Source organism: Cucurbita moschata, unplaced genomic scaffold (assembly GCF_002738365.1).
Source record: "Cucurbita moschata cultivar Rifu unplaced genomic scaffold, Cmos_1.0 Cmo_Scf00067, whole genome shotgun sequence".
NCBI classification, from domain to species: Eukaryota; Viridiplantae; Streptophyta; class Magnoliopsida; order Cucurbitales; family Cucurbitaceae; genus Cucurbita; species Cucurbita moschata.
Window position 1 is genome coordinate 253,381 of NW_019268583.1, and position 13,454 is coordinate 266,834.

General features: G+C 37.8%; 1 long non-coding RNA gene across 1 annotated transcript in view; it reads left to right on the plus strand.

Moving 5' to 3' along the window:
* The first annotated feature begins 7,515 nt into the window (after nucleotides 1-7,515).
* Nucleotides 7,516-13,454, plus strand: part of LOC111437869 — a 6,944-nt gene continuing 1,005 nt past the window's right edge. Inside the window, exons 1-2 of the long non-coding RNA XR_002709511.1 lie at nucleotides 7,516-7,526; nucleotides 8,693-8,696. This is a non-coding gene — a long non-coding RNA (uncharacterized LOC111437869). The remainder of the gene's footprint in view (nucleotides 7,527-8,692; nucleotides 8,697-13,454) is intronic.

Consider the following 13,454-nt stretch of genomic DNA (forward strand, 5'->3'; position numbering starts at 1 on the left):
AGATTCATGGAAGATATTCATATATCAAAAGTATTAAATCAATCTCAATTAGTATTCTCTTAAAGAGCTTATTATTCGTAAGACTCTTCGTATATCTAAAACCTACTCTGCCCCCGTCTCCAAATAAGCTAGAAGCCATGTCGCTTTTCGAACTGAATCCCTCTTGAGTTCTTTCACTCTCAGGTCATGCTAATGCCTTAAGGAGGAAGCGCTTGAACTTGATTTTAGAAGACATTGCTTCCACATGAATTGAGATGGGGTTGGTGTTTAGTCTGAGTAGAAGCTTTCCCTATCGAAAAACTAACCCTACAACATGGATGATACAAATGCTAACCAAGTGACACCCTTATACACTAAGAAAGGCCATGGGTTATGAAGGATGTTGCCTTCGATCCCCCTTCACTCCGTATGGGCAATTAACTCCTCGCTTTAGTCCGTTCTTTTTCTTCTTTGGGCTTGCGATCATAAAGGGACGTTAAACGTAATTAGTTAAGGGCATTACTAGAAAAAGGCAAATACGAGTCTTGGCAGTGAAAGTGAAAGTTTCTTATACTATCCGATTGTGATTCCCAATACAGTAGTAAGGGACAAGCACCCATAGAATTTTTCATAGACTGATTTTCTTCATTCTCCGGAACCTCTGAACCTTATACTCCACTCTATTATATTACCTGATTGTGATTGAACAGGGTAAACAGGACGGACAGACTATTCTTTCACGGTAAACTACTGAACCTATTGATTGATTCTTTCTCCTTCACCTTCACCTGCAAAGATCATTAAGAAATTGATTCTATCCTATCTAGGGGTAAAACATTAAAAGAGCTTTTTCCCTAAGGAAAGCATAGGAAAGAAAATAAATTCTATCCAGCATAGGGGTAAAACAGTAAAAGCGGTTTTCCCTTAATAGCTGGAGCTTCAAGAAAAGAAATTCTATCTTTCTCGTATTTTTGGGGATCAAATCGTCCATTTTCCCTGATTTCCCTCGGGAACTCTCCTGTAAACACTCAAAAAACAAGAAAAATCCTATCCTCCCCCGTATTTTGAGGGATAAAAGTGTATCTTTCCCGTATTTTTGGGATAAAATGGATGCTTTACCCTATTTTTAGGGCTATTTTCCTTGATTTCACTCTTTTCCTCTCCTGTAAACACTCAAAAAACTTGAATTCTCCTATCCTACCCCGTATTTTTGGGGATAAAAGTCTATCTCCCCCCTATTTTTAGGGATAAAATCGAGGTATTTAGGGCCAAGGTAATTAAGAAGTAGAAGTCAATCCTGAAGATGAATGAGAGTGAACTGTCAGTCAATCCTCAAGTCTCTCTTCATTCTCCTGTAAACACGACTTATGAATGATCGTTCATTGTCAGTCAATCCTATCGAGAAAACAAACAAACCTTTTCCTCGTCTGAGCTACTGCTACTGCTACTGAACCGGGCTCCTCTTTCTTTCTTGCTTGCTGGGTTGGAATGGAAGGAACTGGCTGGATTGCTTTCACTGTCAAAGAGAAATACTCCTTTTATTCGTTATCCTGTAAAGACCAACACTAAATCAATCTTATCTTCTCCCTAATTTGAGGGATAAAAGTCTATCTTTACCCTATTTCAACAGTAAACACTCAAGATTCATTCGACGGAACTGTCAGTCAAGAAGAAAGAGAAAACCTTTGACTGATTTCACTCCTTCTCCTGTAAAGACCCTGAATTAGAAAATTCTATCCTCTGTCTATTTTTTTGGCCATTGAACTTTTTCACTAACAGCTGCATAGGAAATTAATTAGAGTTGATGCTTTACGACTGTAAAGTGTCGTAAGAGCTTTTTCACTAACAACAGCTGCTTCAATTAATGAAAGTTTATGCTAGACGACTATAAAGTTTCGTAATAGCTTTTGAACTAAGGAAAGCAGCTTCAATAAATTCAATTGACGTTTTACCGGGATTTTGAGTCATTTCTCTTTTGAACTAAGGAAAGCCAATGAATGAGAGTTTATGCTTTCCCGGGATTTTAGTCGATTTTAGAGGTAATGTGAAAGGCAAGAGAGAGAGACTGAACTTAATAACTACTAACCTTCTTGAACAAGGTAAAGCTATGATATGATAATCACATGAACCCTCACCTATTTATTTGAACTGTAAATGAAGAAGAATGAAAGACTTGATAAGAGAGATTACTGAAGATATGGCTTATGGCGTCCCAGGCTGATTTTGGAAATAGGAGGAAGAGGTTGTCATTGTACGTGATTCAATGGAATTAGGTATATAATAGGCTTGAAGAGAGTAAATTGCCTGATTATAATTAGGTATATATTAGGTATATAATTAGGTATATAATTAGGTATATAATGGAGATGATTCGATTTAAGGCATTGCCTCCGTCAGACTTTTCAGGAGGGTAAATTGTCTGATCTTTCTTTCCTTCTTAATTGCTGCCTTATCTGATGAAGCTAGGGAATGCGCAATAATAGAAATTCTTTGATATGAACCAAGAGACATCAATCATAACATATGCTTCAATGAAGATGTGAAGAAAATATGAATTGAAATATGATACCAAATGATAAGATAAGACATCAATACAAGGGGAATAAGATTCAGATTATCTTGTTGATCGAATATCTCAAGCCAAGAACACTTTGTTTGAGATTCGAATCACTCTAGAAGCAAGATCGATCATGTCTAGCTTCAATGATTCTTGTTGATCAAATATCTCAATGCAAGAACACTTGTTTGAGATTCGAATCACTCCACAAGCAAGATTGATCATGTCGAGCTTGAATGATTCTACATGCAATCTAAACTACATAGAGTTGCAAAGAAACTTAGCCATCGACTAAAGAAAAGCACAAATGCTTCTTTACTATATTTTCCAAGTCTCTCTTACAAATATAACATATATGGCTTTATATAGCCTCATAATAAAACTATGAAAGACATACCAAAAGTTGTAACATTCATACCTAATGACCATAATTAGCCATTATGTAAATGTAACCTAAAGTAAATAAATAGTCTTAAAATACATTAATGAAATACAATAACTCTAAATTGTAATCTACCCAAAATTTATAACGTGAAACTTCATTCTTCTTCAATGTTGCATGAATTGAAATATCTTTCAATAATTTCAACAATATTTTCTTCACATCTTCATTGAAGCATATGTTATGATTGATGTCTCTTGGTTCATATCAGACTTTTTCTCAAGCCTCTCTTCTCACTTACTTTCTGGTAGGTTTGAAAGTCAATCTTAGGATATAGCTGTTTAAGGAAATTCAAGTATAGACCTTATTCCATCTTACTTGACTTCGTAATACTCTTGTTTTCGGTTTTCGAGTTAGACTGATTTCCAGATATCTTTGACTAGGAATTCCCTGTAACTTACCTTATCAAAGACTGCTGCTCAATCTAAGTACGGAATCGAAAGACTGATCTCTAGATATCTCACTCAATCCTACTACTTGCTTTCAAAAGGCATTCTCATTCTATGGAAGTCTAACTCAATAGTTCGAGTTCTCTTTCTAGTCACTCTTCTGTCTCAAGTCGTGAAAGAGAAAGAATAAGTCATTCAACGGTCCTTATGCTTTCCTAACTATATCGCCTTTCACTTCAACAAATCATGTAACATCAGAAGTGATATGAATCCAACAACTGATCACGTGCATGTACCCGAAGGACCGATTACAAGAAGCAAGGTTAAGAAGATTCAAGAGGCCTATACATTGCATCTTCAAAAGCTAGCTAGTGTACCGGTTGAAACAAAGACTTTTGTGCCCAAAAATCTTTATAGCATTTGCATATCAAATCAAGAAGATAATGGAGTGGCTGATATTGGAAAATAATTAGAAGACTTGCCTTTGGTAGTTGAATTACCAATTAAGGAAATTATTAATGCTTTATTTGCTTCCTTTTATATTTAATAGCATTTATTAATAGTTTGTATGAATTGCCTTATATTCTTCAATTTGTATTTAATAGCATTTATTAGTGATTGGTGGCTGAACCATATTATGTTAGGGTTACCTTTTAGACCTATTTAAAGGCATGTAATACTCATGTTTGAGAGATTTTAGTTGAATACAGAAAAAAACCTTTGTGTTTTCTTGATACCCTTTTGGTGTTATTCTTTTTCAAATCTTGCTTTAGGTTTGATGTTTAAACCGATTCATTGAATTAGTTTTGATCAAGCTAATTCTGGAGTGAATTGTCTTGGTATCTAAGAGTGACCATCATAGATTCCAAGTTCGATCTAAGAGTCATTCATCTTCTAACCAGCTCTTGGTTGGAATCAATCCGTTAAGTTAGCTTTCTCTGTGAGCGTTTTGCAAGGATTCTAGAAGGACCTCTAGCTTTGCAAATTCCAGCATTGTAGGCGCTTATCATTTGGTATCAGAGCATTTGGTCGACGTTCTTTGGCCGCTCTAGAGGTGAAATATCTTTACTATTATTTTTTTTGTATCAATCTTGTTTCTCTCTCAGATTATCAAAAAAAAAAAAAAAAAAGTCAGCCTTTACATTCTTGACCTAGTACCAAAAGCCTACCTTTGAGTGTTAAACACGAGTGTCCCTGAGTGAAATTTTTGTGAGAAGTGTGGTGAGGTCCCTTGATAACAAAATGTCACATAATGGAGAAGCAGTACCACCAGTACCAGATCTTAATACAACCATTCTTCAAGCAATTCAAGGTATGATGGAAATGATGATGGAAGATAGACAAGAAAGAAGGGCGCAACAACAAAGACAAGAACGAACATTACAAGAAGATGAAGGTATAGTAGTACAAGAAAGACAAGTTGATGGTAGATGGAGAGGAAGAAATAACCATGCAACTATTATGCAACCTAGAAGGATGGAAAGAGTACATGAAGATAGAGATGGGGGAGTTAAACTCAAAATCCCGCCCTTTTGTGGAACGGCAGATTCTGAGGCATACTTGCAGTGGGAAAGAAAGATAGAGCATGTGTTTGATTGCAACCTATAGTGAAAATAAGAAGATGAGACTTGCTATTGCCGAATTTACCAATCATGCTGGTGATTGGTACCAACATCTCAAATCTGAGAGAAGAAGAAAAGAGGAGAATCCAATAGAGACATGGGAAGAACTTAAAGAAGTCATGAGAAAAAGGTATGCTCCAAAACATTATGAAAGAAATTTGAAAACTAAATTGCAAGGTTAAGGCAAGGAACAAAAAATGTGGCGGAATATTATCAAGAGATGGAAACTATGATGAAAAGAGCAAATGTTAGAGAAGAAGAAGAAGATACCATGTCTAGATTCCTTGGAGGTTTGAATCGAGAAATTGCTCATCTTGTTGACAGAAATCCACCACCATATCTGGAAGATATGTATCATTATGCTCTCAAAATTGAAGACCAATTGAAGGAAGAAAAAGAGCATTCAAAAAGGTACACATCACGAACTAGCATCTTTTCAAATTCTAATACTTGGAACAAGGATAGTTTTATGAATAAAAATGATTCGATGTCACCAAAAGGAAAGTTTGTGACTGCTAAAAGAGTGGAGGCTGAGAGTTTCAATGGTAAAATGAATGAAGCTTCAAAGACGGTAAAAGAGAAGTCTAGTTCTATTCAATGTTGGAAGTGCAAAGGATTTGGACACATGAGCAAAGAGTGTGTTAATGAAAAAGTTATGGTGATAAGGAATGGTATACTTGATTCAGATGATGAATGTGAGGATCATGATTCACAGCTTGTGGAAGAAATCGCCGCATATGATGATGAGTATGTTGAAGAAGGTAATTCCATATCTTTGATCACAAGAAAGGTACTCAATGTTCAAATCAAGGGAGAGAAATTTGAATATCAAAGGGAAAACTTGTTCCACACAAGATGTTTGATCAAAGCAAACCCATGCAGCTTGCTGATTGATGATAGTGGAAGTTGCACAAATGTGGTAAGCAGTTTCCTTGTAAAAAGACTTCAACTTTCTGTCTATCCACATCCAAAACCATACAAACTTCATTGGTTAACAAACAAAGAAGAAATTAAGGTGAATTCCCAAGCTCTTATTTCTTTTACTCTTGGAAGATATAAAGATGAAGTTCTTTATGATGTCGTACCAATGCATGCGGGGGACATCTTTATCGGCCGACCTTGGCAATATGATAGAAAGGTAACATTTGATGGTTTCATGAACAAGTATACTTTTACTTTGTGTGGGAAGAAATTTACTTTACTTCCATTGTCTCCATATGAAGTACATTGTGACCAATTGAAATTAGAGAAAAAAAGAACAGAATCTGAAGAACAACAGTGGAGAGAAGAAACTAAGGTAAAGGTGAGAAAAAAAAAGTGAGAAAAAAAAAATTCAGTTCTTGTCCGGAAAGAACGATGAATTTGATTTGAGGACAAATCCTTTTAAAGAAAGGGGGGATGATATGAATCCAACAACTGATCACGTGCATGTACCCGAAGGACCGATTACAAGAAGCAAGGTTAAGAAGATTCAAGAGGCCTATACATTGCATCTTCAAAAGCTAGCTAGTGTACCGGTTGAAACAAAGACTTTTGTGCCCAAAAATCTTTATAGCATTCGCATATCAAATCAAGAAGATAATGGAGTGGCTGATATTGGAAAATAATTAGAAGACTTGCCTTTGGTAGTTGAATTACCAATTAAGGAAATTATTAATGCTTTATTTGCTTCCTTTTATATTTAATAGCATTTATTAATAGTTTGTATGAATTGCCTTATATTCTTCAATTTGTATTTAATAGCATTTATTAGTGATTGGTGGCTGAACCATATTATGTTAGGGTTACCTTTTAGACCTATTTAAAGGCATGTAATACTCATGTTTGAGAGATTTTAGTTGAATACAGAAAAAAACCTTTGTGTTTTCTTGATACCCTTTTGGTGTTATTCTTTTTCAAATCTTGCTTTAGGTTTGATGTTTAAACCGATTCATTGAATTAGTTTTGATCAAGCTAATTCTGGAGTGAATTGTCTTGGTATCTAAGAGTGACCATCATAGATTCCAAGTTCGATCTAAGAGTCATTCATCTTCTAACCAGCTCTTGGTTGGAATCAATCCGTTAAGTTAGCTTTCTCTGTGAGCGTTTTGCAAGGATTCTAGAAGGACCTCTAGCTTTGCAAATTCCAGCATTGTAGGCGCTTATCAAGAAGATACCTTTTCTTCAGTCAGAGTTCAGGGTTAAGAGGAGCGGGGAATAAGCGTGAATAGCCTACGGAGATGTTGATCAAGTTGATCAAGGAGAATCTGCCCTTTTTTTGGCTTTTAGTCATCAGTCTGTTCCCACCGGAGCTAGATAGGGAATAGAGAGGTTTCCATTTGGCATAAATCTTTTGCGAGCCCACAGCTCTCACGTAATTTCTCAGTGAAATCAATAAAAAGACGAATGAACTCCAAAAAGAAAAGAGTCCTTGAGGTCAATCACAGGTCATTGGCAGTTCTTTCCCTTTCTTTTGGAAGTCAAGCCTAGCCTAGGTAAGAGCAAGAGAGGGTAAAAGGATTAGGATCTTCTTACCTGAGATGGCCGCTTCTTCTAAAGTAACGGATTTGATGAAAGACTTTCTTACCGGTTAAGATACTACGGAAATAACTCTTATCTTATGCCTTGCCTACACAGAGGAATGAGGAGCTTTTCTAACTCAATCATACTGACAGCTCTCACGTCTAATTCAATAGAAAGAAAGAAAGAAAGAAAGATCTCTGGCTTGTTAAATAGAAAAAGGATGCTATAGCTTACAGCTAACCGCTTATGACCGCATCATATTTACAATAGAGACGTGTGGATCTGTTGGGCCTTTCTTTGATTAATGAAAAGTGCTTTTTTTGCTGGACCTACTACTTTCAAATTGTGATTTCTGTTGAATGATTTCAGTCTCATTCTGATCTAACAACAACAACAATCGAATCATGGTAGGATTTGAACCTACGACATCGGGGGTGTGAATGTTTGCTGAATCACCACGCCTAAATGGGGGTGAGAGTTCTCTTATTTATAATCATTTTCAGGATACAGAAATATGGTAAATTACAAATATTATGGAAATAGTAATAAAAGGAAAGAATAATAAATGAATGAAATATATTTGCCTTTAATAAGAGGGCAAATATGGTAACCCGTAATGTAAGGCAAATATCTAGATATTTGCCTTATAGTGAATGGTCAACTATCCTTAACACCCCCCCGCAAGCTGAGCGTCGGATTTGAACGAACGTAAAGCTTGGATTTGAAAAATTCAAAGAGAGGTCGAGAAATACTTTTTGTGAAGATGTCAGCAACTTGGAGATGAGAGGGTACATATTGTGTGCGAAGTTTGCCAGCGGTAACAAGTTCTCGAAGGAAATGATAATCTAGTTCAACATGTTTGGCCCGCTTGTGAGAAACGGGATTAGAGCTCAAAAAAATAGCACTTTTGTTATCACATAAGAGTAAGGGCTGCTTTGAAATAGGGACCTTGAGGTCATGCAAAAGATGCGTAACCCAAAGAAGTTCAGCAGCGGTTGTGGCAAGAGCACGATACTCAGATTCATAGCTGGAGCGTGAGACAGTAGGTTGCTTTTTGGCACTCCAAGAAACCAGATTGTTACCAAGATAAATAGAATAGCCGGATGTAGAACGACGAGTATCGAGACAACCAGCCCAGTCAGCATCCGAATAAGCGACTAGCGTACTAGGAACAGTGGATGGACGAAAGGTAAGACCAAAGTGGAGTGTTCCTTTGACATAGCGAAGAATACGTTTGACAGCAAGAAAGTGATCTGCAGTAGGGGCATGCAAGAATTGACTGACAGAATTGACAGACAGAATTGACAGCATAGGCAATATCTGGACGCGTAATAGTCAAGTACTGAAGGGCGCCAACAAGAGATCTATAGAGAGTAGGATCAGAGAAAGGAGAACCATCAACAGTCAGGTGTTGAGAAACAACCATGGGAGTGTGAACTGGTTTGCTATCGAGCAACTGAGCACGAGTAAGAATATCTCGAGCATATTTTAACTGACTAATAAAGAGACCATCAGGAGTGGGTGAAGCTTCAAGACCAAGAAAGTAACTGAGAGAACCCAAATCTTTGGTAGCAAACTCAGAATGAAGCTTGCGAGTAAAGCTGTCAATAAGAGATGAGTTGTTGCCAGTAACAATAATGTCATCAACATAAAGAAGCAAATAGATAATGTTAGATTGCTGATGAAAGACAAAAAGGGACGTGTCAGCGCGACTGCAAGAAAACCCAAGTGTGAGAAGAAATGAGCTAAAACGCTGAAACCAAGCACGAGGAGCTTGCTTTAAACCATAGAGGGCTTTCTTTAATAGACAAACATGAGTGGGAAATCGAGGATCAATATACCCAGGAGGTTGTTCCATATGAACACGTTCAATAAGAGTTCCATTGAGAAAAGCATTCTTGACATCAAGTTGTCGAAGAGGCCATTTATTTGTGACTGCAATAGAAAGCACAACACGGACAGTGGTAGCTTTGACAACCGGACTGAAAGTGTCAGTGTAGTCAAGACCAGGAACCTGAGTATAACCTTTGGCAACAAGACGAGCCTTGAAACGTTCGACAGATCCATCAGGCAAATATTTAATACGAAACACCCATTTAGAGCCCACGATGTTGGTGTTGGCAGGGCGAGGAACCAAAGTCCAAGTATCATTTTGTTGTAATGCTCGAATTTCTTCATCCATGGTAGCCACCCAAGCAGGATTCTTAGCCGCAGATTTGAATCCTTTTGGCTCAGTGGATGCAAGAAGAGCAGAAAGAAGTCCAGATGAGCCCAAAATACCAAGATTTGCTGGATGACGAGTCTTGAATATACCAGCTTTGGCTCGTGTGATCATAGGATGAGTGCCCAAAGAAGAGAAATCAACAGGAGGTTCAATAGAGGTCGAATTAGAAGTCGAGGGTGGCAAAGTGGAACCTGCAAGAGAAGTATCAACCTGCACAGACTCATCTACAAGGTCAGAACAAATATCACACGGGGATGAACTGGATCGAGGAGTTTGCGGTGATGAAGTGGTAGGGGGGGATGAATCAATATGATGAAAATGTGGTTCTAAGAAATTTGAAATAGGAATAGAGGAAAGAGGTTGGGTCTGGGAGCTAGGGATAGCAGGAAAATGGGTTTCATCAAATTGAGCATGACAGGTGATATATAGCTTAGTTGTGGCCGGATCAAGACAGCGAAACCCTTTATGAGCAGGACTATAACCCAAAAAAATACAAGGAATGCTGCGGGGAGAAAGCTTGTTAGGCATATAATCACGCAAATAAGGATAAACACGACAACCAAAGGGATGAAAATTGTCATAATGTGGAGTGTAGCCATAAAGGAGTTCAAAGGGTGACTTACCTCCAAGAAGTGGAGTAGGCAACCGGTTGATAATATAAGCTGCAGTGCTGAAGGCGTCAACCCAAAAACGAGAAGAAAGATGAGAGTGAAAGAGAAGGGCCAAGCCAGTCTCAGTCACATGACGATGTTTTCTCTCAGCACGACCATTTTGAGCAGGTGTATATGGACAAGAGAGTTGATGGTGGATGCCAGAATTACGTAAATGAGTTTTGAAACAAGTACTAGTAAATTCGGTACCACCATCGCTTTGAAATACCTTGATACGAGAAGAATATTGATTTTCCACAAATTTTTGAAATTGAAGAAAAATATCAAAAAAATCAGATTTAAATTTTAAAGGGTAAAACCAAGTGAATCGAGAATAATCATCAATAAAAATAACATAATAAAGGAAACCCGAATTTGATTTGACGGGAGAAGGACCCCAAAGATCACAATGAATAAGATCTAACACATGAGACGACCTACGTTCATTGCGGGAATAAGGCAATCGATGGCTTTTCGCAAGCTGACAGGTATTACATAATGATGGAGAAGGCAATAAAGACGTAAGAGAAAGATGACCTTTTCTATTTAAAAAAGAAATAACAGAATGATTCACATGACCTAGACGAGCATGCCATAAATCATATGAAGCACGTAAAGATTTGTTTCTAAGGGCTGAAATAAAAGCAGAGTTGCCGCGCTCCAGCACATATAGCCCTCCATCTCTTTTACCGGTTGCCACCACCCTTCCTGTTTGACGATTCTGGATAGTAATAAGATTATTAGTAAATGTAACGGAGAGAGGAAAATCAGACGTTAATTTACTTATGGAAAGAAGATTTTTAGTGAGGTGAGGGACAACCAAGACATCTAACAAGTGAATATTTGGAACAGGAGAAAGAGTACCGGTGTGGGTAATGGGTAGGGATGCACCGTTTCCTACAATCACAGAGTCCTTACCCGTGTAATTTTTAGACTGATCCAAAATAGATGGGTCGGCAGTCATATGGGCCGAAGCTCCAGTGTCCAGAAACCAATCAGCAGTATCGGGTCCAGCAATAGAACATGACGTGTTAAAGGCTTCAGCAAGGTGAGCATGAGAAGAATCAGGTCGAACATACCGTTGGTTGCAGCGGTCAGCATAATGGCCCTCTTTGCGGCATATTTGGCAGTGAGGTGGTCGACGACCTTGACTTGAGTGGGTTCGTCCTCGATTAGAAGAGTTGTTTTTGTGAGAATAAGAACGACCTCGCTGGTTGGTAAAGGAAGCAGGGTGGCTTCCATGGGTGCGATCACGATTAGTGACTGTGAATGCTGTAGGAGTGGAGTTAGAGGACTCAAGGGAGAGCTGAAACAACTCAAAACTTTCAGCTTTAGAGACTAAATCTGCAAAACAGGGGATAGAGGTAAGAGCCATCTGAGCAGTAGAAAAAGCTGAAAATTCGGTGCCGAGTCCACGAAGGAACCAGTGCACTTTATCAATGTCCTCGATCGGTCTGCCAATGGCATGAAGTTGGTCACAAATTTTTTTGAAGGCACGGGCATACTCAGCAACAGGTTTGGTGCCACGTTTCATCAACTGCAAGTCATCCTTGAGTCTCAGTTCACGAGTTTTCGACTGATGGCTGAACGTAGTTTCCAACGCAAGCCAAACATCACGTGCAGTAGGGAGACCAACGACAACAGCCATGGCTTCCTCAGTGAGAGAGGAGAGCAGGAGACAGAGAAGTCGTTGATCGGCTGCTCTCCATGCCAAATATTTGGGGTTGAGTGTTGAAGAGGTTTCTGGTTCAAAGCGAGGTGGTGGAACCATAGTTCCATCGACATAGCCCAGCATGTCTTGACTCTCGAGGAGAGGGAGAAGTTGGCTTTTCCAAAGAAGATAATTGGAGGAAGAAAGTTTGATGGTGATCATATGAATTAAAGTATTGAAAGGAAGAAGATGATAAGAAGATTCGGAAGCCATAGAGAAGAAAGGATCAGGGTTGTTAAACCGAAAGGGCTCTGATACCATGTGAATGTTTGCTGAATCACCACGCCTAAATGGGGGTGAGAGTTCTCTTATTTATAATCATTTTCAGGATACAGAAATATGGTAAATTACAAATATTATGGAAATAGTAATAAAAGGAAAGAATAATAAATGAATGAAATATATTTGCCTTTAATAAGAGGGCAAATATGGTAACCCGTAATGTAAGGCAAATATCTAGATATTTGCCTTATAGTGAATGGTCAACTATCCTTAACAGGGGGAGACCCGTCCGGCGTTCTACTATCAAACTAAATGCAACCCTAATATATATATCTTGCATGCATATTGATAAGATAAGGAATCAATACAAGGGGAATAAGATTCGGATTACCTTGTTGGTCGAATATCTCAAGGCAAGAACATTGTTCGAGATTCGAATCACTCCACAAGCAAGATCGATCATGTCTAGCTTGAATGATTCTTGTTGATCAAATATCTCAATGCAAGAACACTTGATTGAGATTCGAATAATCCAAAAGCAAGATTGATCATGTCTAGCTTGAATGATTTTACATGCAACCTAAACTATATAGAATTGCAAAGAAACTTAGCCATTGGCTAAAGAAGAGCACAAATGCTTCTTTTACTACATTTTCTAAGTCTAATTACAAATACAACATACATGGCTTTATATAGCCTCAAAATGAAACTATTAAAGGCATTCCAAAAGTTGTAACATTCATACTTAATGACCATAATTAGCCATTATGTAAATGTAACCTAAAGTAAATATAATGTCTTAAAATACAATAACTCTAAATTACTCTAAATTGTAACCCACCCAAAATTTATAACCATCAAACTTCATTCCTCTTCAATGTGACATGAATTGCAACCTCTTTTGATAATTTTGACAACATTTTCTTCGCATCTTCATTGAAGTATATTGCATGAATGATGTCTCTTGGTTCATATCATTCTCCACTTCTTCAAGAGGATTCGTCCTCGAATCTATTTGTGAAACTTTGCTGCAAACATAAGATATGAAAATACAAAGGCCCTCACAACAATCTCTCATGTGTATACACTCAAGAAATTTTAGGCCACTCTGTTTGCACTCATTTACACAAATGAAGCTCTCATTCTCACCTCTCAA